Here is a 26,281-nt window from a genome sequence, read left to right on the forward strand (position 1 = left end):
CAGATTTCCTCTCTAATGGCATATCCAGTGAAGAGAAAAGGTCACGGTGGTAATAGACTGATCTCTAGTCCTCGGGGAGATTCTACGTCTTTCTGCTCAGCTCCAGACAGACAGTCTTAGTCCCAGACATCCTCATCTGCCTCCTGCCGTGCTCAGCCCAGGATTTCAATCACGGGGCCAAATGAAATTATTAAGAGGTGTTAAACTTATTAATCATTAAATTAGCTAAATGATCCTCCGAGTACAGCCCAGATGAATGACATGTCATTTTCTAATGCAATTTGCCTCTCTACCAGGTGAAGGTCAAGAAGGGGCCTGCAGCACAAAATGTGATGGCTTCCCTTTTTATTCCTCTGTTGAATTCACACTCGATCTCTTTTTTTTTTTCTTTGTGTCCACGTTCAAGCATTGCTCTAAGCGGGAGGAAAAAAAATTGTATAACAACAAAATAAACATTCTTTAAGGTCAAAAAATAAATTATTAAAATGACTTGCTGTCATCACACCTCTTTTGGTTAGAAACACGTACAAGAGCTGCTTTCTGGTTTCAGTTTCCTTCTTATCTTGATTTGATTGGTGGGAAAGTAGGCAAGCTTTTATGTGAAACACACCTCCTACTTAACACTTTTGTTCCCTGTGTTAACATGCAGTGACATTCTATCAATATCATGTGAGAATGAGAACGCAGACACCTTGGCGTAGATGTCAGCGTTCTGTTCCTTTAAGAAATTGCAGTGATGTCGTTTTTAAGTGGGTTACATATTCAGCGAACAGGACCTGTATGAAATCCTTCTCGATCATCATGACGTGAAACCTTCTTTGATGTAGCCGACATCGAGATTCTCAAAATGTTCACAAAGACACGTTGTGCACTTTCTCTTCTTACCTCTGGCTTTCCTTCCCCAAACCATTCAGTCTGCTGGAACATTCTGGCACCATGTAGGCTGCCGTAGGATTTTCGTTTTTACAAAGCATGCCTGAGGTTCACGATTAATGTTCTAGTTAAGGTCAGAGATGTGAATAAACAGCCTGACTGATTACAGGCTTTGAGAAGGAATAGACAAGGTCAATCTTGACCGAATTTTACTTTATGCACTGAGGTGAAAATAATTTAAAAATACCGAAGAATTGTCAGGAAATGTTATGTTCTTTTTACGTTTTGAAATTCCTCCTTTGTGATTTTATTCTTGGTTTTATGTTCCATAAATAATTTGTCTCATAATTACTCTCTTTTCATATGCATTGTTGGCATCCGTAAATTGATGTATTCGTTTGTGTGTGTGTGTTTGTGCATGACACACACACCTGAGTTGACTAGATTACAGTCTAGAGGGATTTAAATATCGTTTTAATTAATCTGCTCACCTGAATTTAATGAGACATGTCCAAGGAACTGTATGCTTGCATGAATTTGTGCATATATGTGTCCATATATAAACATAGGGGAAACCGTGTGTGTGCATCTGTATGTTCAAGTGTGCATGCCTGTGACTAATGAAGTTCTTTGTGGGTCTTCAAATAGCCTCCTTCATTTGGCTTTTGAAACAAAAAATACATACATACGTTAGAGAGGAGTTTCTGTATTTACCTCGGAATGTGAGCTACTTTTACAAAAGGAAAGGTTATCTGGAAATCAATTCAGTCTCTTATTAATTCAGGTGTGATTATATAATTAGTCCATGATCAATTGGATATTGATTCCAAGGGATTGGACCCCCTTGTGTTCTCTATTCTGTTTGGCAGACATGATGTGGCCATGTTCGACAGACTGACCAGTTGGCCTACAGAACCTTGACCAGGCTTGGATCAATCCCTGATTGAACAGAACACAAAGGTTATGGGAAAATGTGGAGTTGGGATTTTACAAAAGCAAATGTATTTTTAACATTCTGTCAGTGCAAATTAAAATATTGGAATACGCATTTTTAATTTTTTTTGTATGAATGGTTGTTTTACTTTACCTTCTCTGAAAGCAAAACTCTGGCTGTGGCAAATTTTGAAAAATTACAGCAAAGTAGCCAAGAGACAGCCAAGTGTGGGGATGAGAGGAGGGAGTGATCAGAGCTGTGATCAGGATGAAAGAAGCCCTGTTGTCAACTTATCCACTTTGTCGCTATATTTATCGATGTTTCAGACTTTTCTAGAGATAAATCTAACGACCCATCTGTCCTGAGCGAGCAGCGAGTCCCGCCAACCATTAGCTTTTCCCACTTCCTCAGCACTGCAGGCGGTTTCACACAGTCATCCGTTCAACACCATGCCTTTGCTAATAGTCGGAACAGAAGAGACCTATTCTGCTCCTTGTTCACATTGCAAATAAATCACGTATTTGTAAAGCTGAGTAATGCTATCGATCAATGGTTGCCAGTCACCACGGCAATACTTGCTACTCCAACCCTTACAGGAAAGAGGTGGGGAGAGAGGGAGTGCTGTGCTTTTATGCTCAAAGTGACAAAGTTGTACCAGACTGTATCACCAATAGGAAAATTCAGCTGCCAAAGGACTGTTTGACCATGAGGCCAGTAGTCAAAATTTGCACAGAAACATAAAGAGAAAACCCTACAAATGACCTATTTAGACACTTTGTCAAGAAAGAAAAAGAGTTGATTTATGATTGAGTTTCACTTTAAGCAGTAAAACCTGTCTGCTTATGCAGTTACAACAGCTAATGTCAGAGCTGCAATGCAAAACAGTGCTTGTATCTGAAAGTGATTTTAGACTCTTTAGAGGTATTCTTGTTTGGAATCATTGGAAATTAGGTTTTCTAAAGTGACAATCATGAAAAACCTTCATGCCATTGTAAGTTAGTATAAAATCAAGACATGATGAAAAGCTAACACCTAATCAGATTTTTAAAACAGCTAAACAACACCAGTGGATTTCAAAGGGGACATCTGAATTTCTTGTAGTAAAGTTTTTGTTGAAATGACCAGCTATGTGCCTGCCTTAAATTAGATCTTTGTGTTTGTACAAAAGTGAAGAAATTCTATAGGTGGTGGAAAGCTCAGTATATAGTCAGTGTTCTCCATTTTACTGGATTTTAGCAATTCTAAACAACTCAAACTGAATACCCTTATGACACAAAGCTATACCAGCAAGCATTAAATGCTTATTATTTTCCCCAATAAGTGTTGTTAGGGTTATTGATTGCTGATCATAAATCTGATGGAATTTCCAAACAACTACAAGACCTTAAAAAAGCACTGATATCTACCATCTTTGAAAACATTTAACAAAAAACAGCCTTGTAGAAAATCAAAAATACTACTGGATTATTGGAAGGCTGAGGCCCATTAATACAACTGGAATCTTGAGCAGCATAACATTGTGTATAATGATGGATGCTCTGTTGTGAAAATAATATGCATAAAAATGGTATTTTGTGAAAGCTCCTGTGTTCCAAGGATAAAAAATCTTTTCAATTGTGGTTGTTTCGAATTGCCAAAATCAGCTAAAAGAGGGTGTTTCTGTATACTTGTTGGCCTTCCACCACTGAGGAATTATTTACTTTTCTACAAACTCGCTGCAATATGACATCTGTTTACAACAATTAGAGGAGCCCATCTTGCCTTTGTGCAGTTTTTTTTTCAGAACATGATTGTCACCATAAAGTTGACAACAAACACAAAGGTGTGTGCCAGACTTTGTACAATGGGGCTTTACAAAACCTTCCCTCTCTCTAACTCAATTGCCATTTTCTCTCTCTTCTGCTTTTGTTTTCTCCAGCCTCATTTGCGTTGGTATTTATCTCAGAAACAGATACACAAAATCCTTCGCTCTGTCTGAATGAAGAGTCATTTACAACAACAAAACCTGTATTTTACCATCACAATGCCCTCAGACAATGGAATATATCCGCCCGGCTCATTTGCACTCATTTCCGTTGTTCTGGTTAAAGATGTGCCATAGTAGAATAATTTTCTCCTCCACTTGGTGTATTAGATAATAAGATGATGCAGATAAGTTCCTCAATACATCCTTCTCCCCTACTGGCTAATCCACATCATTTGGCATTGTGAGGATCACAATGATAATTTATTATTGCTCATTCAGACCTCAACAATGACTTAAACATTTTCAGCAGACGAAGAAGGATGCGTTTCAGATCACTCATCCATTTATGCCTTTTTCTGTTTGGTGGCGGCTGTTTGCTGCTTTGGACCGTTTTAGTTATTGTTGGCGTCAAAGCTAAAACCATTAATACAGCTGAAAAGCTGCATGCACATTTAACCAAAAATACCAAAAGGAAATACACCAAAGCCACCTGGTGTGCAGTGGGTGTGCACTCATAGGCCACATGTAATTGGGCCACTTATACTCATGCCTATCTGTCTATATAAAATATAATCTAGATCAATTAGTTACATCAATTTAGAAATATTATGGAACCTCTAAAGGGACATTGAAGGAAAGTAAAAACAAATATATAACTTTTTCGTGCGCACTAGATAGTATCTGGTGTGCACCAGATAGCTTCTGGTAAGCACAAGATACTATCTGGTACACACAAGAAAGTATCTGTGGCGCACAATGTAGCATCTGGTGCACACCAGAAAATTCTGTTTTCATTTTCTGGTACGTTTGTAAATCAATGGCCACTTATCTTGGCACGCTGGTTTTCTTTTCTGATTAAATAATAATAAAAAAAAAAAACGATATATCTGATGGACACTGGAAGAGACTATTATTGTGTACACATTATGCAAAAAGGAGTTGGCCTATCACCAAATCTAATCAGACCTAAAATACCATCTGAATGCCAAACCTATTGCAGCAAACACGTATGTCCTCAACTCTAATATCAGCAAACGTGTTCCAAATTTTAATGATTTTTTTCAAAGAAGTTACATGAATGATTAGGACTTCCTGCCCCAATCTGAATGTTTGAGTAACCAGATTAAAGGAATAAATATTTGTTGTTAAGCTCATATGTCTATTTACTACATTATTTAGCAGGAAAAATGATTTTCAAATTGAAGATATTGCTGATATTGTCGTTATACGTTTTTTGCAATCAATTACAAACACTGCAAATAACTTGATTAAATTTTGTTATTGAATCCCACAACTAAAATATGGAGGGTGAAAAGTGACACAATTAAAAATTATTAAATCATTAATTAAATGTATCATGAAATAAATAAATGTTTAATTAAAGAGTCAGATGATGTATTTAATGACGTGAATTAGAGAAACACAGGGAATGTATTGAGAATGAAATTTACATTTTATGTATAACACAATGAACGTTCCCATTTCCCTGGGCTCTTGTGAAGAAAGGATATCTTTCTATTCCTCTAATCTCTCCCTCAGATGTCAGACACCTACACTATTGAATTTCACTGACGCCCAGGTCATTAATGAGAAGCAGAACGACACCTTCATATTATAGCTTGTGTCTTTGCACTCTCCATTTCTATTACTTGCTTTAATAAATTACTGTCCAATAAGAAGTTTTATGATCTTGGCATATGTTGCCTTTTATAGGTGAAAATAATTGCATTCCCACATCACCCTGCCCCTTCCGAACATGAGAATGAGACCAGTAGAGCCTACAAAATGAGATAGTTTCACAGTGTCTGCACAAGTCCTTCCCATTTGGGTCGTTACGCCACCCCCCCTATTTCTTTTTCTGTTTCGTGGCTTACCTTCACAAGCACCACCGCCCTCCCAGCCCCTCAACTCTCTCAACTCCACTCATGCCTAAAGACGCCTGCACTTGCATGCCAACAGGCACTCTTAAACCCACAGCGCTATACCACCCCATCCCCCCATTGGACTTCACACACTCAGTCCGTTTCCAAGGCACACACATGCACAGGGACTCTTGTTTTTGAGTTCCCACTGAAGTGTGACAGAAGCCACTTGACAGGTGACACACACACTTGATGTTATCGGGTCAGGGCCAGATATTCAGCCTCTTGAGTGATGAGAGACTGTCACTCGTATTGTTTATCTATGCTACAGAAGGGGAGAGGTAAGGGTGACAGAAAAATGCCAAATATCACTAAGGGACTTAGACGGACTTTACATGTGGAATTTGTGGTCACAACAGTAAAAAAAAAAACCCCAAAAACTGGAGACTCTGAGAGTTTGTGATGAAACAGATCATCGTGAGAGTGCGTGCTAAACTGTCAGACAAAGACTTGTGGGTGCCTGAACAGAAGTGGTCCTCAGTCATTTTGAAAAATGCGCTGGAGTCCGCTCACAAATTGATGTGGCTTTGTTATCGGCATTGTCGATTGATTTCACCCGAGGCAATAATGAAATAACTAATTGAATGTGTCCTCTTGTGAACAATTTGTGGGAATGAGCAAAACACAAACATACCACGCCGCGAATGGTTTAACTGATTAAAGTCTGTGTCTGATAACCTTCACTTAACCATAAAGGAAGCATAAAGCATGAAGGAAAAAAAAAATGCTGTTTAGATATCACACTGAAATATCAGCATCTGATCACGAGTAGAATGTCATTAAACACCTTTGTTCAATGATTTCTTCTATCTCATAATATTTTATATAAAATGACTTGAGTAAAAATTAAGCATGGTTTTCACACACAAAAAAAAAGACATCTAGAAGGGAATAACCAATCTGACTTGTATAAAAAAAGTCACTGAATTTGTCAAAAAAATAAAATCACTTCTCCTGAATAAGTGTATCGTGACTGTGGTGATTATATTTTGTTTAGATGAAATGTTTAAGCATGAGAGTGTTATGGTATACTTAATTCAGTACTGTCCAATCTAATATGCAACAATATGTTGAGATGATGTGAAATGCAATATTCCTCAATTTTTACATTTCATTATAGATATAATTAAAATCATGATTAAACTCAGGCAAAATTTGATTAAAAAAGAAAGAAATATATTAAAAAAATATATAAAATCAACTTTTTAAAAACTTGGGTTGATTATAGTTTCTACATTCATGTTCAATAACTTCTTTTTTCTTCTTTTCTGTTTACATGGAGATATTTAAAGGGTAAAGTGAGAGAAAACATCACACAGATCGACATGTTTTCTTGTTACAATACTTATTTATTAAATTTAAAATATCTTTAGCACAGGTTAGAAATTAGATACTTCCATCTACCATGGGTGCCTTGGGATTTAACATGGTTCTAAAATGGCTTACAATAAAGACTCTTAAAAACCACCCCACCACCCACCCCTTGGAAAAAAAAAATCCAGTTTTCTCCATTGCTCCTTACATGCAATGTCACAATAGAGCTTCTAGGGCAAAGAGAAATTTTGGATATACATCTTTTTTTCTTTTCTTTTTTTTAACTAAACATTGTTTTACAAAAGCAGAAACAAATTCCAAAATGAAAAAAAAAAATAATTTACTTGAGTACTCTTTCCATTTTAGTAATTATTGGAAAAATCGGAATCAGCAAAAATAATTGTTCTATTCATGTAAGTTGCATTTATTTCCAGAAGCATATCCTTTCAAAACTACACTTGATATAGCTGGTGATGTGCCTTCTTTTCTGCTGACACAACTCTAATGGCAGCTCAGTTTTGAAAAATTTTATTTGTTGTGTTTCATACTCAGCTATTAATAGGAGTATGCATGTCAGCATGCAGTGGCAATCAAGAATTAAACACCAAAAAGCCAGAACACCAGCCTCGTCCTCATTTTGATTGCTACTTACACTATTCCACAGACTGGTAATTTATTATCATATTTTGCCCTTACCTCACCTCTTGGAAAATAAAAAAACATATCAAGTAACATGAGCACAGCACTGGAGTAAATGGCAGGCCAATGCAATACTTATCAGTAAGAAAACATTACCAGCTAAGACATATTTTTCCCTTTTTGACATCATTACAAACCATATTGTTGTTCACAATTTATTATGCTGTTTCCACTTTTGCTTTTTGTCATTATTACATGCCATATGAGCAGTCTGGATTACAAAAGTACCTGAACAAATTGCGTGTATATTAGCATGCATAGCTGTTTGTTATTTACATTTTATTTACAAGATTGACCTAAGAAAAGAAGGACCTAGAGTACATTTTGTTTCATGTGTTTCATTTACATTTCCAAGATGGAGAACAGAAACCAGCCTCGTATGGATTTGCAGAGTACACAGGACATGCACATAAAGTATGCTTGACTGAACAACGTATATTGTTTTATCCCCTATCACTGAAAAAAAGGAAGAACTGAACACTGTAACAGGCTATGTCTCTGACCAGCACCGTCCGCATTGCATAACAAAGATCTATTTTTTCCTTTGTATTGTGCACCAGCCTGTAAGCACAGGGGGCTTGGAAAGGTTAATTTACGATGTTAACCGTGCCGTGAAGGGAAAAGCAAATAGGAAAGAGCATGCACAGCACCAGAGAAGGACATTAAGCTGTGGTTACATCTTTCTCTTTGCAACTCCCTGTATCTGTCCGGTGACAACAGTAGGTCCCCCCTGTTGTGTACAAAGACACAGGGCTATCACCATCCATCATTGTAGACATGCTGTGAGGATTTTACACAAGTGATCAGGCTGTAAGCAGGCACTCACAGCAGTTAACAATGTTTTTTTTTTCTTTCTTAAAATGCTATGCTTTTTAGTAGCCACAGTAAAATGCCTGTATTAAAATAAAGAGGAAAAATGGAAATAACAACAACAACAAAAAAAAAAACACCTAAAGGACATTTTGGCGTCAACATATCTTAATATAAAAAAGACAATGGTAAAATAAAATAATTTCTTTCAAACTTACAACAAAATACATTGGCTCCAAAGTGTCAGCATCAGGTTGTTTAAGCCTGTTTCATATTAGCTAATGAAAAAGTTTTGTTTTTTATCTAAAAGAATGAATGAAATAATTTTTTTGAACATACAAGTGTTTGTAAAAAAAAAAAAAAAACATTTTCCCATTTAGTGATTCTAATGACAGTATTTTTAGGGAAGACTAACCTGCTCATGGGACACTGAGGTCATTAAAATTATTGCTCATTTAGCAAGAACATCAGTGTCCCATCCTCAGTTTTCCCCACTGCTACGAGTCCTTTGTCCATCTCCAGCTCATTTACAGTCAACCTCTAATATGGGCAATCAGCAGCACTGTCCTCTCACTAGGGGTCCATAAACACTTGATTTCACAGGACTGCCTTTGATCAAGGAGTGAGGTGACTGCCAGAGTATGTTAATGTGCTTTCCCATAAAGCTTATCTCTGACTGGGGTCAGGAAAGGCCAAGTGGCAAGGGGCTGATTGCCATAGCAATAAGACCCCAGAATCTGTTACTGCAGCTTACAACCCCTTTGATAATATAACAGCTACCCATAAGGTCTACCTTTTGATAATCAAACCCCTCATTCAGGCACATGTGGGAAATAATGTGGACATTTACCACGGAACAATTGAAATGAGGGGTGAGCACAAATTAACCCCGAGCAACAGCAAAGGGGCTCGTAGTGGTGGGATATCATAAACTTTTAATTGTTCGCCAGCAGCAGTATTTTAAAAGCATGTAAAAACAAAGTGATGAGCTGACCCTTACAACTGATCAACATAAAGTAAAGTTACGTCCCTTTGCTATTTAAAGAAACCTCAATTTTTGAAAACATTGCGTTTTACTTTGCACACTGAGATGCGTGACGGTGGCTCTCTGTTTTTTTTTTTTTTGCCAGGTGTATGTGATGATATCATACAATTTAGCTAGCAAAAGATGGGAGCTTTGAAACACAGTTGGAAGACATATGGTTATCCCCTGCTGTCTACCACTCTCAACTCTGTAGGGGGGCCAGAAGGGACATATTTGTAACTTTCTGGACACCACAAACTTTTCACTTCTTTAAAAACTGAAGGATTACACCCTGATCACAGCAGGGAGAACAGCACGCCTCCATTAAAGAAGCAGTTGAGCCCCTTTAATCTGTATTTTACACCCTGAAGACAAGCTGAAACATCATTTCAATAGTCATGCCATCTGATCGGGTTCAGATAGCAGGAAAAGATTAAAATTAGATCTAGACTGTTACCTTTCTTGCAGGCCTTTTGTGTTTGATCCTCAAGAAAAGTAAACACAGACCAGAAACCTGTTCCTTGTTTTTCATGTGCATTAGCTACATCAATTGTTTCTCAAAGAAGGCAGATTGGAATCTAGTTGAGCTACTTTTTGTGCCAACAATTTGCTCTCTGCTTTCTGGCTCAGGTGCTAAAGACTAAATAAAGCTGTCAGAAGCCAGACTGCGAGTTAAACTGTGCTGACTGAAATGGTACCTTTTGACGGCTTCTGGCAATTTATTGCTCTCCTGTTCATTTGTTTCTCCAGTGGCGATAAGGGTATTTAGCCTGAGTCCCAAGTATTTCATAAACAGTTGCATATAAAACATACATACAGATTTGAGCAATTTCACCACAGTTAATTCTGGTTTCCATGATTGCCTAATCAGAAACTAAGGATTTAGTTTACAGCATTTGTCAGTGGCATTACACTAAGGTCAGCCCCAAGCATTTCCTACAATCGAGGCATTTTGGTTAATCCGATTCTCTCCACCCCCACCTTCACCCCCAGTCTTCTTGGGAGCCCATCTCATTTTTGCGAAGGGCTTGGTGGCTCACTGCCCACATAGGCTTATGTACGCGGCAGAATAAGGAGGGAGTAAAGGCTTTACAACGTCTATTATTCATTGCTGTTATTAGCTCTGCGATGTAAGGAGGCCTTCTCTGTCTTTGCTGTGGCTTGTCTAATAAAGCAGCTCTAACCCATAGTATCTCTGCATCACAATCTACCACTCATCAAGCTCTTTCTTTTTTTTTATTACCATAAACACCTAAATGAGTTATAGCTCACATAGTTGGGGGTGCCTGGGTTGTTTAGAGATTGTTTATGTGAATCATTTATCAGAAGTTTTACTTCAGCCTGTTGGTCAGGATTAAACAGAAGCAGTTGACATGGGTTGCTCCTCTGTGTAATCCTTTCACCTTTGACTCCACTCCCTCTACCTCGCTCAAACCAGTGGCCAAGCAGTATTAAGTGGTGGATGTTGTTCAAAATTATGTTATAAACGGATTATCCAAGATTAGTATTACACTGCTGTCACGTAAACGACTGCCACTGAACTGGTTAGGCCTGTGCATTGTTTTTCTACGGGACATAAGCTGTCCTAAGTTTGTCTTGGAAGTAGGAGTTACATTACACCTGAGTTGAACACATTCTATTTGCAAGTCAGAAAGCATTAGAATTTTTTTTGTTTTGTTTTGTTTTGGCGCTAACTCAAATTAGCATATGTGACAGATATTTTTTTTTATATATTTTTTTTCCTTTTGCATTTTTTATACACTACACCAACAGCCGTATGTTGTAATAGGCGTGCCACTGGTTTATTGAGATACAAAAATTCATTACTTACAAATTTTACTAAATCATATATTCTCCCCAACCACAACAGATTATATTCTGGGAGTTTATGTGCAAACTTTGACTTCACAGTTCAAGCTGCAACTTCAAGGAACATTTTTGTTTTATATCTGACCTGGACCTTGGACGTTCTGATTCCTCACTGACCAGGAAACATAAATAGCCTTGACTATATTTTTGATGTTCCTCTCTAGTATTCATGCCTACAGGTGTTCTCTATATGTTGGCCCAATGTGTCTGCCTCAAGGTGCACAGAAACATAAAGTGCACATGGGTTAGCCAGTGATGACACTCACAAACTGTTCAGAGATAATCACACAGTATGGCCTTATTTATCCAAATATATGAGGAAAATGGCAGTCAAGTAACGTGGAGATAAGTTAATCAGCACAGAGCTTAAAGAGTAGCTTACTGTAAAAGTAATTCCTAATCATCCAGCATGGAACAACAAAACATCTTTCTGCTTCTTGCTCTTGGTTATCTTTCAGACATGGGAGTAGCAAGTTAAAAAGGTCAATATCACTCAGGCTTCTGGTAGCTTAATCCGAAAAAAAACAAGATTGTAGGGGCTTCCTTATCCTGGTACCCCACTGACTAAAGAGAGGGATTGATGACTTTGCTGAAGCCGATTATATCTGTCCAGGAAAAGAGGGCGATGGAAATGAGATGAAGGGATAAAGGGTAGAGTTGATAAGTTCAGAAATGAGGTACTATAAAAAAAAAAATCAGTGGCTGAGAAAAAGGGGAGCCAAGTTTCTAAGAAACAGGGTGAAAGAATACAAAGAAAAAATGGGAGGCTGATTAAGTGAGGCTTTGAATAAGGCAGCAGACGAGAGAAGGCAGCGGATGGGGCTCAATAGGGGGTAAATCGGAATCAGTAAGGCTCAATATCGTAGTACCCTTGCACCCCTCCTCCCTCCTACAATATCCATCATGATAATATACATACAGCATGGCTCTCTGGGTAATATATGTTTGACCTGTGATTACGCTAACAGCCTATTGTTTGCACACTGAACAATCCCATTATGTAGGCGATCTGTTTACATATAGTCTTGCTGTTTTGATTAACATGGTTCGAACGTGTGTATATGGGATTGTGTAACCTAAAAACCAGGGAAATACTTACTGTGTCTTCATCCAAATCTATTAGAAAAAAAACCCATCTTATCCTGTCACATACTGACATATTTTAAAAGAAATGGGACTTTGTTTAATGTCTAAAAAAAGTAGAAGGCTTGAGTCTGAGAGACTCACTCAGTGTCTTGTTTCTTCTCACCTGTTTCCAGTTTGACTGGCATATTCATCCTTTTTGTGTTTTAAATCTTCTTTAACTAATCACTGCTAAGACATGAGCCCAAATTTGTTTACGAGTTGACTGTAAATACTTTGTGTAATTCAATGTGCAAAATTTGACTCAAACTGTGTACCTTCACGGTCTCAACAGCAGGACATAACGACACGTCTAACCACATTTTCTGCTCGAAAAACATGTGTTTGTTAGAGTGTGTTCTGAATTAATGCGCAGGAATTAAAGTCATACCTGTATCATTTTCTGTCTGAAAAGAAACACTTTTGATCTCAAGAGTCTTAAGAGTTTATATTCCCTTTAGTCATTTTTATTTTTACTTGGGGAAGTTCTGTCACTATTTCTAGATGTTTAAGCAAATGCAGCTGTCAGGTTTTTTTTTTTCTTTTTTAAATCACAGAGGGTAACAGGTATTTGACCACAAGGCTGAACATCTGGTTGAGCTAAGGGGTCTGCTCATTAACAGAAAGTTAACCTCAGACAGGACGTGAGGTCATAGCAGCCCAGAGAGCTACATTATGGTGTAACAGTTTGAGGTCAAGGGGTTGTTGAGCTCTCCAAGGAGGTCAGAAAAAAAAAGATCATGTAGTTGTTTGGACCGCTAAAATACTTCCAACGTTGTCTAAGTAAATTTAGTTCTGTTCCTCCCTATCCTTTCTCTAAAGTCCTGCCTTTCCTCTTACTCTCTGCTCTTGGACCTCTCTGTCAGTGTGTAGACTCATTGAAATGTGCAAATCCTTTTGACACAAGATGAATAGACAGTTGTTGGCAGGACGCCGCATGCCACTTTGTTTGCTGCCACTTAACTGGAGCACCCCAGTCTGCCTCCCCTTTCTATTCTCCTCCTCATGCTTGCCATGGCCAAGTTTCAGGCTGACATTAGAAGGGAGGGTGTGCTTCGCTTTAATGTGTTCAGATTTATCAGCTCTGCAGGTTAGTGGGGGGAGGGGGGAGAACGAAACATTTGTTTTTCGTACACTACTGTACATTTTCAGCAACAGAAAGAAAGGGGATAGAAAATTAAGAAAGAATGCAAATTGGTTCAGTCAGTCAACTGATTGACTATGTGCATGTACTCAACTATGAGTAGTTGTTATGTTCCATCTACAAGTTAACATGCAGATTACAGCATCTGAGACTACACAGACTCATCCTAGTGTACATATATACAGCGACAAGCAATGAGTGTATTAGGTTTTAAGTGAATATTTGATGTTTTCTCCATTGCTATACAGGAATCAGTGCTGAACTTCCTTCACGAGGCTCTCGTTTTTTTTTCATGCAGCAAAAAATGTGGACTGTGGGGATAACAGAGGGAGTCACTGGTAGGACATGAATTTCTTAAGAGGTAGAGAGGATGCGCAGTGGCGGAGAATTGCTGTCCAACATGTTACAATAGCTTTCCTCTGTTGTCCATGCAAATGTTATCTGCCTTCACCAGTGAGGGACTAATCATTTGAGGTCGTCTGTTCGTTGGCTAGGTGTTTCGTCTTTCAGTGCATTTGGTTATCATCAGAGTTCATGGAAGACGGAGGATAACTCCTCATGTCCACATTGCAGGAATTCCGTTTTGCTTCCCCATGTGTAGGCTCAGGTGTAGAGCACAGTTTGGAACCGTGCAAAGAAAAATGTGTCCCGATAAGACAGCAGCTTTGCTTACAGCAGTTATGGGCATTTAGAAGGAGGGCACAGTTATTGCATTGGAAATACACAAATTACATACAAGGAGAAAATGTCCAGTACTAACATTAAATCATATGTGAAATGCTGAACATTGTGGTTTTGTCAGGCCAGCAGATTGATGGCATTTCCCATTCACCTTGTCTTTCCCCATTACAAGACAGACAAACGTATTTCTGGTGTTAGAGACCTATAATTAATACTTTTATGCATCTACTCAAATACAATGAAAAGAAATTTCCATCATAAAATACTGACATACTGAGTGGTTTACCAGTTTGGGGAATGCACACTATAGTCTTGTCCATGCTGCTGCTTTCACTCATTTCTATTTACATATACTAATGTGGATATTAGATAGGAAGACTAGGCTGTTGCTCAAAAATAAAAACAAGAGCGATACTTTTACATATCAAATAATGATACCAAAGACAATAAAACTATACTTAAAATGAACATTTCATGGGCTTTTGGCTCATAAAATGTATTCAGGTTTTGTGAGGTAAATCAATTCATGAGCACTCACTCCACAGTAATAAGGTTTATGAATTTGGTGACAGCAACTGGGTATGCTGCCTGTTTCAGGAAAAAGGTTGTTTTCATGATTTATTTACAGTAGCATGCATCATTGATCTTCGCACTCAAAAGAAAATAGTCTTTCGAAAGTATTTATCTGGTGTTTTCAATCATCTCATGATTATGAGTCTCTTTTTTTTTTCTTTTGTCTTGTTTTGTACAAAAAGCTGCAGGTAAAATATCAAGGAGCGAATTCAGAGAAAATGCCACTTTCGAGATCTTCAATGTGGGGGTTTTGAGAGAATCTAGTCGGTCTTCTTTGTAGTTCTTCATTATTAACTTTGTGCTTTGTAGGTTTCTTGGTGCAACTGGTCAGCCACTTGGATGCCATCATAATCCTTGTGTTATCTATAACAGAAAGAGGAAAACACATTAAATTGAGATTCACACTGTAGAGTTGTGCTTTAATGCACGCACATAGAAACATTCACACTCAGAAGATCTACTGTGGCACAGCGAGTGAACGCCAAAATGTGAGGTTTTCAGGACAATTGCCTTGATTCGGTCTTGTCTTCAAGGGTTCATGCTCACACACATACAGTGAGTCACAAGCACTGTATTTTCAGAAAGACGTGGGCTCTGCTGTCACCAGTGCCAGTTTAAAAACAAAGACAGAGTGACCACCCTGTGAGTGTACACTGCGAGCCAGCTTGGCTGAGATTCAGGGTGACAGTGGTATCAGCATGGGGGGTGACTCCTTAATCAGCTTTAATTAAGGCCAAAGAAAGACGAGCAAATTCCTCAACAGCGTGTCTACTTTAGATCTACTGTATATCGTTCAATCCATTTGTGGTTTATCCAAATACAAAGCCAACGTACAGTTTTTTTAAAAATTTTTTTACTAGATTTGTGTTTGGAACCATACAAAGTTCAGTGTGATTGTTCAACAACACACAGTGTGTGAGGATGATTCATGTTGCCAGGAGTAGTGCCTGTGGGTGGGCTATTAGACACAGAGACTGCAGTGGAACTCAGCTACTGCCTACTGGAGATCCAATTACATGACCCTACTGTAAAGGTGCATCCTGCACCTATTATAAATCACCACAAACAAAGAAACTATTGACACTGCATTGCATACTGTTACACTTCCCCTCCTTCCTGTAAATCATGAATATATAAACATGTACAATGCTCTGATTAAGTATTTCTCCCCCGATACATATTTCTTCTTTTATTGCCTGTTTTGTCATGTGTTTTGGATCATCAAATAAATTTTAACATAAGTGGTAATACCGTTCATTAAAGGGAAAAGAACAATCCAAATCAACTTGGCCCCATGTGGAAATATATATTATCCCCCTTGTGAAATTAGGACTCAACTGAATCCAATTATTTGGTGAAATTTTATGAGCTGCATCCAGGCCTGATTGTTTCCAGGCCAGTAAAATGAAGAAATTAAACAATGTCTTTGACTACACATGGCAAACTAAAAGATGGTAAAGGCATTCTCTCTCCTCTATGAACTTTTTTCAATATTTTGAATAATGATGTACTTGTCTTGTCTTTAAGACTCCAGCAGACCACAGTGATAATAATCATTCTCAAATGGAGCAGCAGGAAACCATCACAAGAAATGTTGATCAACCACAATTACTTCAAGATCACATCAGTAACTCATTAAGGATTACACAAAATAATCCAGAACACCTTATGTTGCACTGCAAGTCTCACCTGGTTAAGGCGAGTTTAGTGTTCAGCATTCACCATTAAGAAAGAGACTAGATATGGTGGTGTAGAGGCGGAGTGTGGGGCTCATATATGACGGCTGATCATCTTTGAGCAGCAGTCTGGGATTTGATCCCAGACCTCGAGATCTTTGCTGTATGTCCCCCTGCTCACCTTCTCTCTCAGTCTGAGGGCTGATAAAAAAGGACAAGTACTGAGAATCCCCCAGTGTAAGTGTTTAATTTTATCCACATACACACTGTGGTAATAGTCAGTGCAGCTTTTGACACTGTCAACCACAACAGATTCTCTGGTACAGTCCATAACTGGTTTGAATCTTATCTAAACAGCAGTACCTTCTTTGGTTCAAGAGGTAACTTCTCATCAGAGTGGAGACATGTGGGGTACCTCAAGATTCAATCCTAGAACCCCACCTATTAATATCTACATGCACAAGTTGTAGCTCAGGTTATAACAAGTAATAAAATTTGGTGCCATAACTATATAGATGATCTTTAATTTTCACCAAACCATAATTACCATGTTTTGCTCTTCTTTATCTAAATCCGTTTATATCCTTTTCCTTGGTGTCATGGTTTGGTCAAGTAACACTGAGTGAAAAGAGTTCTCTTCACTAGATTGTTAAGATGTCATCTAAACCATCCGTTAAATCCCTGTACATCAGCCAGGTACAGCAGATGGCCTTTTCTCTTTTAAAAGATTTTCACCTCCTTTACAAGGAGTTTCAGCTTCTTCTCTGTGGTCGGAGGTTTTTAGTCCCTAAATGCAGGACAAGATGCTTTAAAAGCAGCTTTGTTCCTACTGCTGTTATTGAAATGAACAAACTGAAGTGACATTGATGCTCTCAGTGGCTCAACAGATTTAACCTGATAATATAATTCTTATGTCGACACGTTATTTATGTTAAAATTTTCAGGTTTTACTCTCCTCTCATTTGTCCTGCTTCGTTTTGGTTATGACATGTGGAGCCTCTATCACATGTCATAAAATGTGATGCGTTTTCACATTTTACAGTGTTTGTGCATAGACATGCATGCTTTGCACCACTGCAAAACAAATCTGCCTTTCGGTACGAATAAAGCAGCCTAACCTATAAGTTATCCAAATAGATTTTGTTGTTGTGTCAACACAGCCTTTGGGTTTTTATGGTTCCAACCAACAATTACTGTGTTTTTTCCAGCTTGGTTCTGTCATCTAACATCTTCTCAATTGACAAGACATTAGCTGTTCACATGGGGCATTCTCCAACCACTGACTGAGAACAACAACCGGCAAGTCCCGAGCCCTTCAAGACAGAATGCGCTCCCAGACTGTGTGATAGCAGTGTGATAGAAATGCAGGGCCATTTGGACCTCCAAAGCCAGGTGTTAGCACTTCAGCTCTCTGCTTCATCAATAATTGACAGAGGCAAACCAATCAGAACAATTTGCTCCCCACAGCGAAGTGCTAGAGCAGCCTAACACCAGTGAATCATTAATGAGGCAATTAGAGGAAATGGTTAGACGCTTAGCCCTCAGTAGCAAAACTCCCATGACTTCAGTGCGATTGTTCTGCTTAAACAGAAGCTGCATATGATGAAGTAATGTACAGGCCAAAACACACCAGGAGAGAGACATAATACAACCACACAGCTATGCCTAGATACAGAGCTCTGTTTTCTAAAGGCTGGTAAGCAACTTGGTGCAGTGATGCCAGCCCTCCATCTGTTGACCACAACTCAGAGGACCAATAATGGGAACAAACCCAATTGGCCATTACCATGGGAGATTGACCTTTATTGGTTGTTGTTACCACTGCACGGACTGACAGAAGCTGTCTCCCGGGTGACTCAAGTGTGGGAGAGCCTTTATGGACATGGATGAAATCGACCAGGGTGACATCACTCAAACATGGGGAAAGGAACAACAATAATGGAGAAAACGGGGTTTGCCTTTGAAGAGCAGAAATCCTGGATTGTTGTTTGAGAAGGAAATCAAAGCCCTGTGGGAGCTGCTCACAAAGCCTCATTGATTGGTTATATTGGAACCATTTCATAGTTTATCAATGCTCATCTGCCTGTTCTCCTAGGCCCAGGTCCAGTACGGGCTCAATTAAACCAGCCACCTTGATCTTAGGAACAAACCAAGCGGATACACGATACAGCATAGATTATTCCCAAACACACACTCCAGTATGTTGCAGGACTACAAAATTAAATAAAATAATTTGCAATGGGAAAGTCTTCAGTATTTAGTGTACACCAAAAGACAAAGTAATAACATCACTGTCAAACAAAAGATAAATAAATAGGATAGATTGACTGGACCGTGTCTTATTTTTGCTTTTTGAATTTTATAATTATCCAGTTTTAGCCTTTTTGTCAGCATTTAAAAACAACACAACAAACTGGTAAATTTTTCATAGAGAGTTTGAACATGGTAAAAGATCCCATCAAAGTTTAGAGGAACAGTTTCTGTGGAAGATGGATCTGGGTGCCCTTTTCCTGACCTCATGTCTGTACAAGCCCTGGATGTAGGAAAGATCAGGCCTCTCTGGCTTTCAGTCTGGATCTGTCCTGTTTTGTGGCCGAGCCACAGTGATGGGCAGACACATCAGAGTATGGAAGAGTATGGAAGTGTAGAAGATTAGTAGCAGTCTCTCTACTGTGGTTGTGTATGTGTGAGGACCATTTGAGCTTCCAAGGAAGACTGGATCCTAGGAACCGAAAATGATCCACAGTAGACACTGTGTTGTTGAGGCGGTGGCATGGAGGATGTTCACAGGATGTTGACCTTCCTGACCACACCAGTGGACAAGTCAATTCACTTCCTGTCTGTATGCAGATTATTATTGTCCTGGATCAGATCAGATCAGTGTCGGCTACAAACTGTGGGAGTTTCACAAACTGGTCTGGTGAGATCATTTGTATAAAGAGAGAAGAGGAGTGGGGAGAGAACACCCCCCCAGGGGTGCTGTTGGTTCTTGTGCAGGAGAAGATGGTGCGTCTCACTTGCTACCTTTAAATGCTTCAACAACAGGTGTTTAAATAATTTTCAATAAAGGTATTATCATCTCTAGTGGCCTTTATTTGAGAGTGGTCAGACAGGAAAGCGGATTGTGAAAGAGAGGGAACACGTTGAGCATAGGTCATTGAGCTGGGATTTGAACCTGAGACGGCCGTGTGGAGGACGAAGGCCTCCATACATGTGTCATGTTTTACCCTCCTCAAAGATCTGACAGCAGATATCAAGGTGGCTCAGCATTCAATCCTGAAGCTGAATATTTCTTGTGAACCAGGATGGTGGTAGAGCACTTGAAGCAGGATGTAATCTCACACAGTTCCAGAGACTTGTTGAAGATCTCAGTGGTGCCAATGCAGGGTTTCAGGTAAACTAAGTTTAAGTGTCCCTAAGCATGTGGATGAATTATCTCCTCTGTCAGGACCTTTAAAGGTCTAGTGATGAACCATTTACTTAGATAAGGGCTGGTGAACAGGGGAACACCTAAAACATGCCAGTCATAATTTTTTGAGAAATAGTTTTTGAAAAAAAAAAAAAAACTCCATTTAAGAAAATGTGTGTGTATTTTAAAGCCGTAGGGTATATTCTTATCCTTTTTTTAAAGTTTTAAAATCCACAATTAATTGAAAAACATGCATCCCAGTTCTTGTATCTCTTATCATTTCACATGAAAAAAACAACAGTAAAATTATCAATAAAACACCAAAATTGATAAAGCCATTAATTTGGTGATTTGATGAGTCCCTACAGATGACTACATGAACATTTATAAACAGGATGATACAGTACTGTAAGAAACAAAAGAAAGTAAATTCTACTTAGTCAGTATATTCTTAGAGTGCACTGATAAGTAACTGGTGATAATGCAACAAAGAGACATAAATAGCGCTGCAGTCTATCATATCTTTTAATCCTTATTTTAAGCTCTTGAACTCAATTTTCTGCAAAGTTTGATGAATTCCCTTTGGTATATTAGTTAGTCACACTTCACATAACATCAGTTTATGAATATTTTAGTACACTTAAGAAGGGTGTTGAGTAGAGTTAAAGAGAAACACTTCTTAGGTCCTTTTTTAAGGGGAAATCATTGTTGTTACTACTTTCTAAATTTTATTATAAGATGTCAAATATTATGTAAAAAAATGTTTACAGAAAAACATGTAATTTCAGTCTAGAACTATTTGTAAACTTCGGGAATTTTGACCAGCTTTTCTGTGTGATTGAAGAAGCCACTGTTTTTTCTTCCTGTTTAATATTTAATACAATTTTCCTTGTGGAAAAAGAAAGTAGAACATGAAGGAAAAACTATAAGCCCACCAGATATTTGATTAGGTTTACCTGTTCAGTTCCTCATTTAACACTATTAATGAATCAACCAACCACACGACCACAACTCCATGCATTTAGGTATCATGGTGGGGAAGATCACTTACTGAAGTCTAAGCCAAGTATCACAATAGGAAAAACGGGCGTTTGAGTGATTTTCGATCTAACGTAGTCGTTTCTTCCAGACGACCTGGCGTGAATATTTTAGAAACAGCTGAGCTCCTCGGATTTTCAGGCTGAACCGTCTCTTGAGTTTACAGTTCACAAGAGGAAAAAAGGAAATTATCCAGTAATATAAGGAAGGAAATGCTTTGCTGAAGACATAGGTAAGAGGAAAACAGATGATCTGGTGTGAGATATTAGAAAGATGCAATAGTTTAAATAGCCACTTGCTACAATGAAAGACATTCAGAATACATACAGTCTCTGAATGCATAACACATTGGACTTTTATCTAGAAAGACAGCTTAACAGCTTAAGAAGTCCAATCCAGACAACACTACTAACAGAAAACTGGAACTACAACTAGTCAAATCATATAGCATGAGGTGACGGGGTAAATGAGTGTCAGTTGTAACAGTGACATTATGATAGGAGTGTCAGAGTTTTACATAAAAACATGAAACCTTGTTTTGACAGTAGGGCTGTTGTAAACAAGTAATCAAGTGATTTATCGATTATTCTGACCATTAATGGAGTAATACAATAAAACATTGATAAAATAAAAATGTTGGTGATTACTGCAGTAACAGCAAAATTAATATTGTATACGAATATCGGCTCAGTTTTTTCATTATTGTGCATTAACAATGTACTTTTTTCTGTAGTTTTGAAAATTTGTAACAATAATCGCTCACTTTTTAAGTTAACCTGGACAAAAATATACAAAAATCAGAAATTATATTGAATTTCATAATAAAGCAGCAAGTTCAGAAATGCACTTATAAAAAATGTCTATACTTCAGTTTTTAGTTTGTGTATTCATAAACACATAAGCTTCGTATTCATAAATACATTCATCTTCAGTTACTTTATTAAATGAACTCTCACTTTTTCCAGCCGTTTATTGCCCTTGTGTACATGTGTGTTATTATGTGGCAGAGAAAAAAAAAAGTTGTCTTGAGCGAAGCTCAGAGAACTAAAGATTTACACTCACAGACGGTGTATTTCAATCCACCAAACTTTAAAAATAAAAAACAAATAATAACCACCTAGGTAAACCGAAAAGCTCTGCCATGCCTCAGATGTATTCAGGAATCCATGGACTAAAATTACACCTCAGATGAGACCCTCTTCCTTTTCAAACCACATTTTTTTTTATTTTTTATGTGGAGTCTACACTTCTTCCTTTGCTTACCGCAGCTTCCCCACAAATATCATTTTAACATTTCCATGTTTACAATAGCAACAACTACAAAGACTTTTTCACCCCAAAGCAGCCCACTGCTCACATCATCATACAGGAGGCACAGAACTGACCCAGTTCACAGTCCACCTAGACTTCCCACTCGTCCATCTTCTAGAGTGGGAAAAACAGTTGATGTTAAAAGCTTAATGGCTTTCCTGCTTATTGTTTAAAAATCACTCACAGTATAGATGGCTGAAGAATAGTCATCGTTGGCGGCCTCAATTATACATTAAAAATAAAGTTATGAGCTAGTAGCTGAATTATTAATACCGACAACAGGAGCAAGAGCACGTTGGCAACGTGTCGTGTATTTTATTTTATTTTTGCTGATGCTTCATCTTGTGCAGATAATTTTTCATCTAAAAAGCTTGTGGACTCTTGATCTGTGAAAGATGGAAAAACAGATCACAACAGTTGGAAATTTAACGCAATAAAACTGGAAAAAGGAAACAGATAATATAACATTGAGCAACGTGATGGAAAATAGCAAGAATAAAAAAAAAACAACAAAAAACAAAACTGCTGAGGCTTAAAGTTTCAAACTTAAAATAAAAAAAGTCACATTTTTCTTCTTCAACGGTTATTCAATTGTTATTGTACAGCATCAGTAAAGAAATAAGGTTAAAATGTTCCAAAGCTTGGGGTCTGGGGACTGTCCCTTTTTACTGACACATTTCCTGAGATGCAAATGCATGTTCATCCGTCGGTAGCCTTTAGCATGTTTTTTTTCTTTCTTTTTTTTTGTCACTGATACAGTTAAATTTTCTAATACTCACACAAAGGAGTGGATAAGAGAAAGATAACATATTGTTTTTAACTGATAAAGAGTTTTAAGAGTTGCTTTGCCTTGGGTGTTTATGTTTCAAAATGGATAAAATAAGCAACACATTTTTGGCCAAAAAGGTGTCTACCTAAACAAAACATGTTTTCATTTCTATCAACACATATGCAGCTGTTCCTGTTATAAAAGGAATACACCATGCACCACCTGTTCACATTTTGGTGTCAAATAGTACATTTCTTAACAGAGATGTAAATTCTAACTATACAATCTAATCAAACATAAATAATGAACCAGAAGAGATTATAAGTGCTTGTCATAATGAACTGTTCATGGAAATTCCCCATTTAATATTAGACATAACTTAAGCGACAATCAGGTCTGATCTTGGAGGATGTTTTGAGCATTATTCTAGCGAGTGATCCGTAGGTCATCAGGGTAAGTCGGTGCTAAAGATAGACAAGTGGAAAGAAAGAATTAACCAATCACATCCTGTGTTTTTAGAATAGGGTAAAATGTGACCGACACCAGTGTTTCACAATCTGGGGCTGCACTGCAACTACTGAAGAGTTAAGTTGAAAAATTACTATCGTTCATGTTCTTCTTTTTAGTTGATGTGTTTTATACATATTTGTGTCTACACACATGCATGTAAACTATTCGTATGCATTGAACCCCTTCAAGTCTTGTCAGATTGCAACCAAAAAAGTAAATGTGAAATTTTAATTAGCTTGTGTAGTGGAAGTGAAATGACACACGGTGCTCATGATTTTCTAATAGTTTGTATGTTCATGCAGTTGAAACCAGAGGTTTTTAAAACCACATATTTTACCTCTTGGCCGTTTTCTGCTACCTCGTGTTGGCCAAAAATAATAAGTATAAACACAACAATAACATTCTTTTTTTGATCAAGAGTGTAGACTATGACATATATGCCAAATGTTAGACTTTTTAAAAAAAAACAAAAAAAAACCTAATGTCGTAGGAAAGCATGAATGTGATTTTCTTTGAAGTAACATTAACTTTCTGGTTAGAAACCAAATCCTTTTCTTGGCAGCTTTTGAACTACAGGCATCTGAAAAGGCTGAATGAATCACCAGTCTCTATTCTAACAAAGTGTGGGAGGTAAGTTGATGCGGAGTTCAAAAGATTCGAGAATTTTGGAGTGAAACTTGGCTATAAAGCAGGCATCTGTCATTTCTGTCACAAAGTAGCATGACCAGACTGAACCTCTAGCCCAGTTTGGGGCATTCAAATTCAAACATAGCTTCTCATGATTCACCAAGCAGCGACAGGAAAGAGATGTAGTGGAAATTTGCGTCAAAGCACCGCGGGTCACATCCGGACATCAGTTATACATGCCTGTCTCTTTCCGCCCGACTCACGAGCACCTTTGGATGTGCAGCATAGATGTTAAAACGCCTGCTGGTGGATATTTTTTTTTCAACTTTGTCGGTTTCAGCTGATGTGACTCAGCTTCTTTTAAGCCACTGTCTTTCATCTCCTTGGCTGCTGAGAATATTTTATTTTTTATTTCCGATAAATGACAGATTTTTCGTTGAACTGGCTGTAAGAGGCCACCGTTAAGCTTTCCACACCTACGCAGTGAAGAGATTTTTCACCTGTTTCGTGAGGGGTCAGGCTCCTTCTTTGCAATGTACAGTAAGGTTCATTTGCAAAGGGACCAAGAGGAAATCAATATCCATCACACTGCTAAAATAAATTCATGTATCACCTATCAATAATTTGTATGCCATGTTATTATTGAAGGTAAAGAGTTTTTTTTTACAGTACTTATATTGCACAATCGACCTTAAAATCGTCATGAGAAAGAGCCTGCTAACCCTTACTTTATTCTTGCAAAGTCCCGAGTGAGAAAGTGACAGGCTTACGGATTTCTGCCACCTCAAAGAGAACAATACTTGTCACCGTTTCTGATTTTTTTCCCCTGAGGATCACACAGACTTTTAAGGTTTTAAAATCCCCACGTGAGGAAAGCGTTCCCCACGCCCTTCCTGTGCCGCAGATAAAGAACAGGCGTTTGAGTAATTACGGTGCATTATCACCAAGGAACGTTCATTGCTACATTTTAAGCTGCGTAGTGAGCTGTGACAAACGAACGACCAGTTTAATTTCTGTCAGGAGGAAAAACACATGGCTGGAGCCAATGAAGTCAGCTTTCTCATTCTGCGACTGACTGAGACCATCTGGACCAAATAAAGTTTTTCCCTTTGAATCAACAGCTGCTGGAAATTACACAGGGAATGCTCCCTGTCTTTATATCAATATTCTTTTTATCTCTTTCATTGCGCTCTCTTTAAAAAACCAACAATGTTTGTTTTATGGTTTAAGTTTAGTGCCAGATTTGATCTGTGATCACAGAAGGAAGCAAAAAAACATAAAACGTCACCATCTCAACGCACTTGTGTTTCCTTTTCTTACTCGGTTCATCTCTTTCACTGCACCAAGTTTTTCCTCCGACCCAGCCTGCTTTGTGCTGGTAATCGACGGTTTGACAGTGTCAGTCAATCTGTCAGCAGCTGACAGTTTTACAGCACATGCACTACACTGATGGGTACCATCACTCATGTAACGATCGGCCTCCACGCTAAAATCAAAAGAAGAGAGAGCGAGTGGGTAGTAGAGGATTGCATACGCGAAAGTAAAGGCAGTTGAGTGAAAATAACAGCGCGCATGCCGAAGACAAATATTGTGAGAGGAAACTGGTATTTAATTTCAGTATCATCTATGAAACTTTGTAGTGTATATTTGAAAAAAAACCAATTAAAAAAATCTCACGTTGAAACATCGGTTTGAGATCAGAGGTAGATTTTCCTCTCTCTGCCACACAGAGGAAAATCTACTTTCCACTTACAGAAGAAAAAAATGTTCCACCCTATAGGCAGATATTACTACTTAAAACACTTCATTGTGTCCTGGAACATGATTATAAGGCCAAGATTTGTGTATGTTTAATTTCATCCTCTCTGTCCCTTAGGCCATGTGATATGCAACCTAAACCAATAGCGAGACAAACCCTATTTTTTCTTAAAGTGTAACATTAAATAAAGGTAAACTTTTCCTGTATTTTGCCTCTGAGGATCACCAAAATTGTTTAGTTTGTTAAATATC

General features: G+C 38.1%; 1 protein-coding gene across 1 annotated transcript in view; it reads right to left on the minus strand.

Moving 5' to 3' along the window:
- Window positions 1–7,023: 7,023 nt before the first annotated feature.
- mafa (MAF bZIP transcription factor a) overlaps window positions 7,024–26,281 on the minus strand; it is an 88,291-nt gene continuing 69,033 nt past the window's right edge. Inside the window, exon 3 of the mRNA XM_008405899.2 lies at window positions 7,024–15,294. The gene's annotated coding sequence lies outside the window, so the exon portion shown is untranslated. The remainder of the gene's footprint in view (window positions 15,295–26,281) is intronic.

The sequence above is a fragment of the Poecilia reticulata genome, chromosome 3 (assembly GCF_904066995.2).
Source record: "Poecilia reticulata chromosome 3, P_reticulata-male-v2, whole genome shotgun sequence".
NCBI lineage: Eukaryota > Metazoa > Chordata > Actinopteri > Cyprinodontiformes > Poeciliidae > Poecilia > Poecilia reticulata.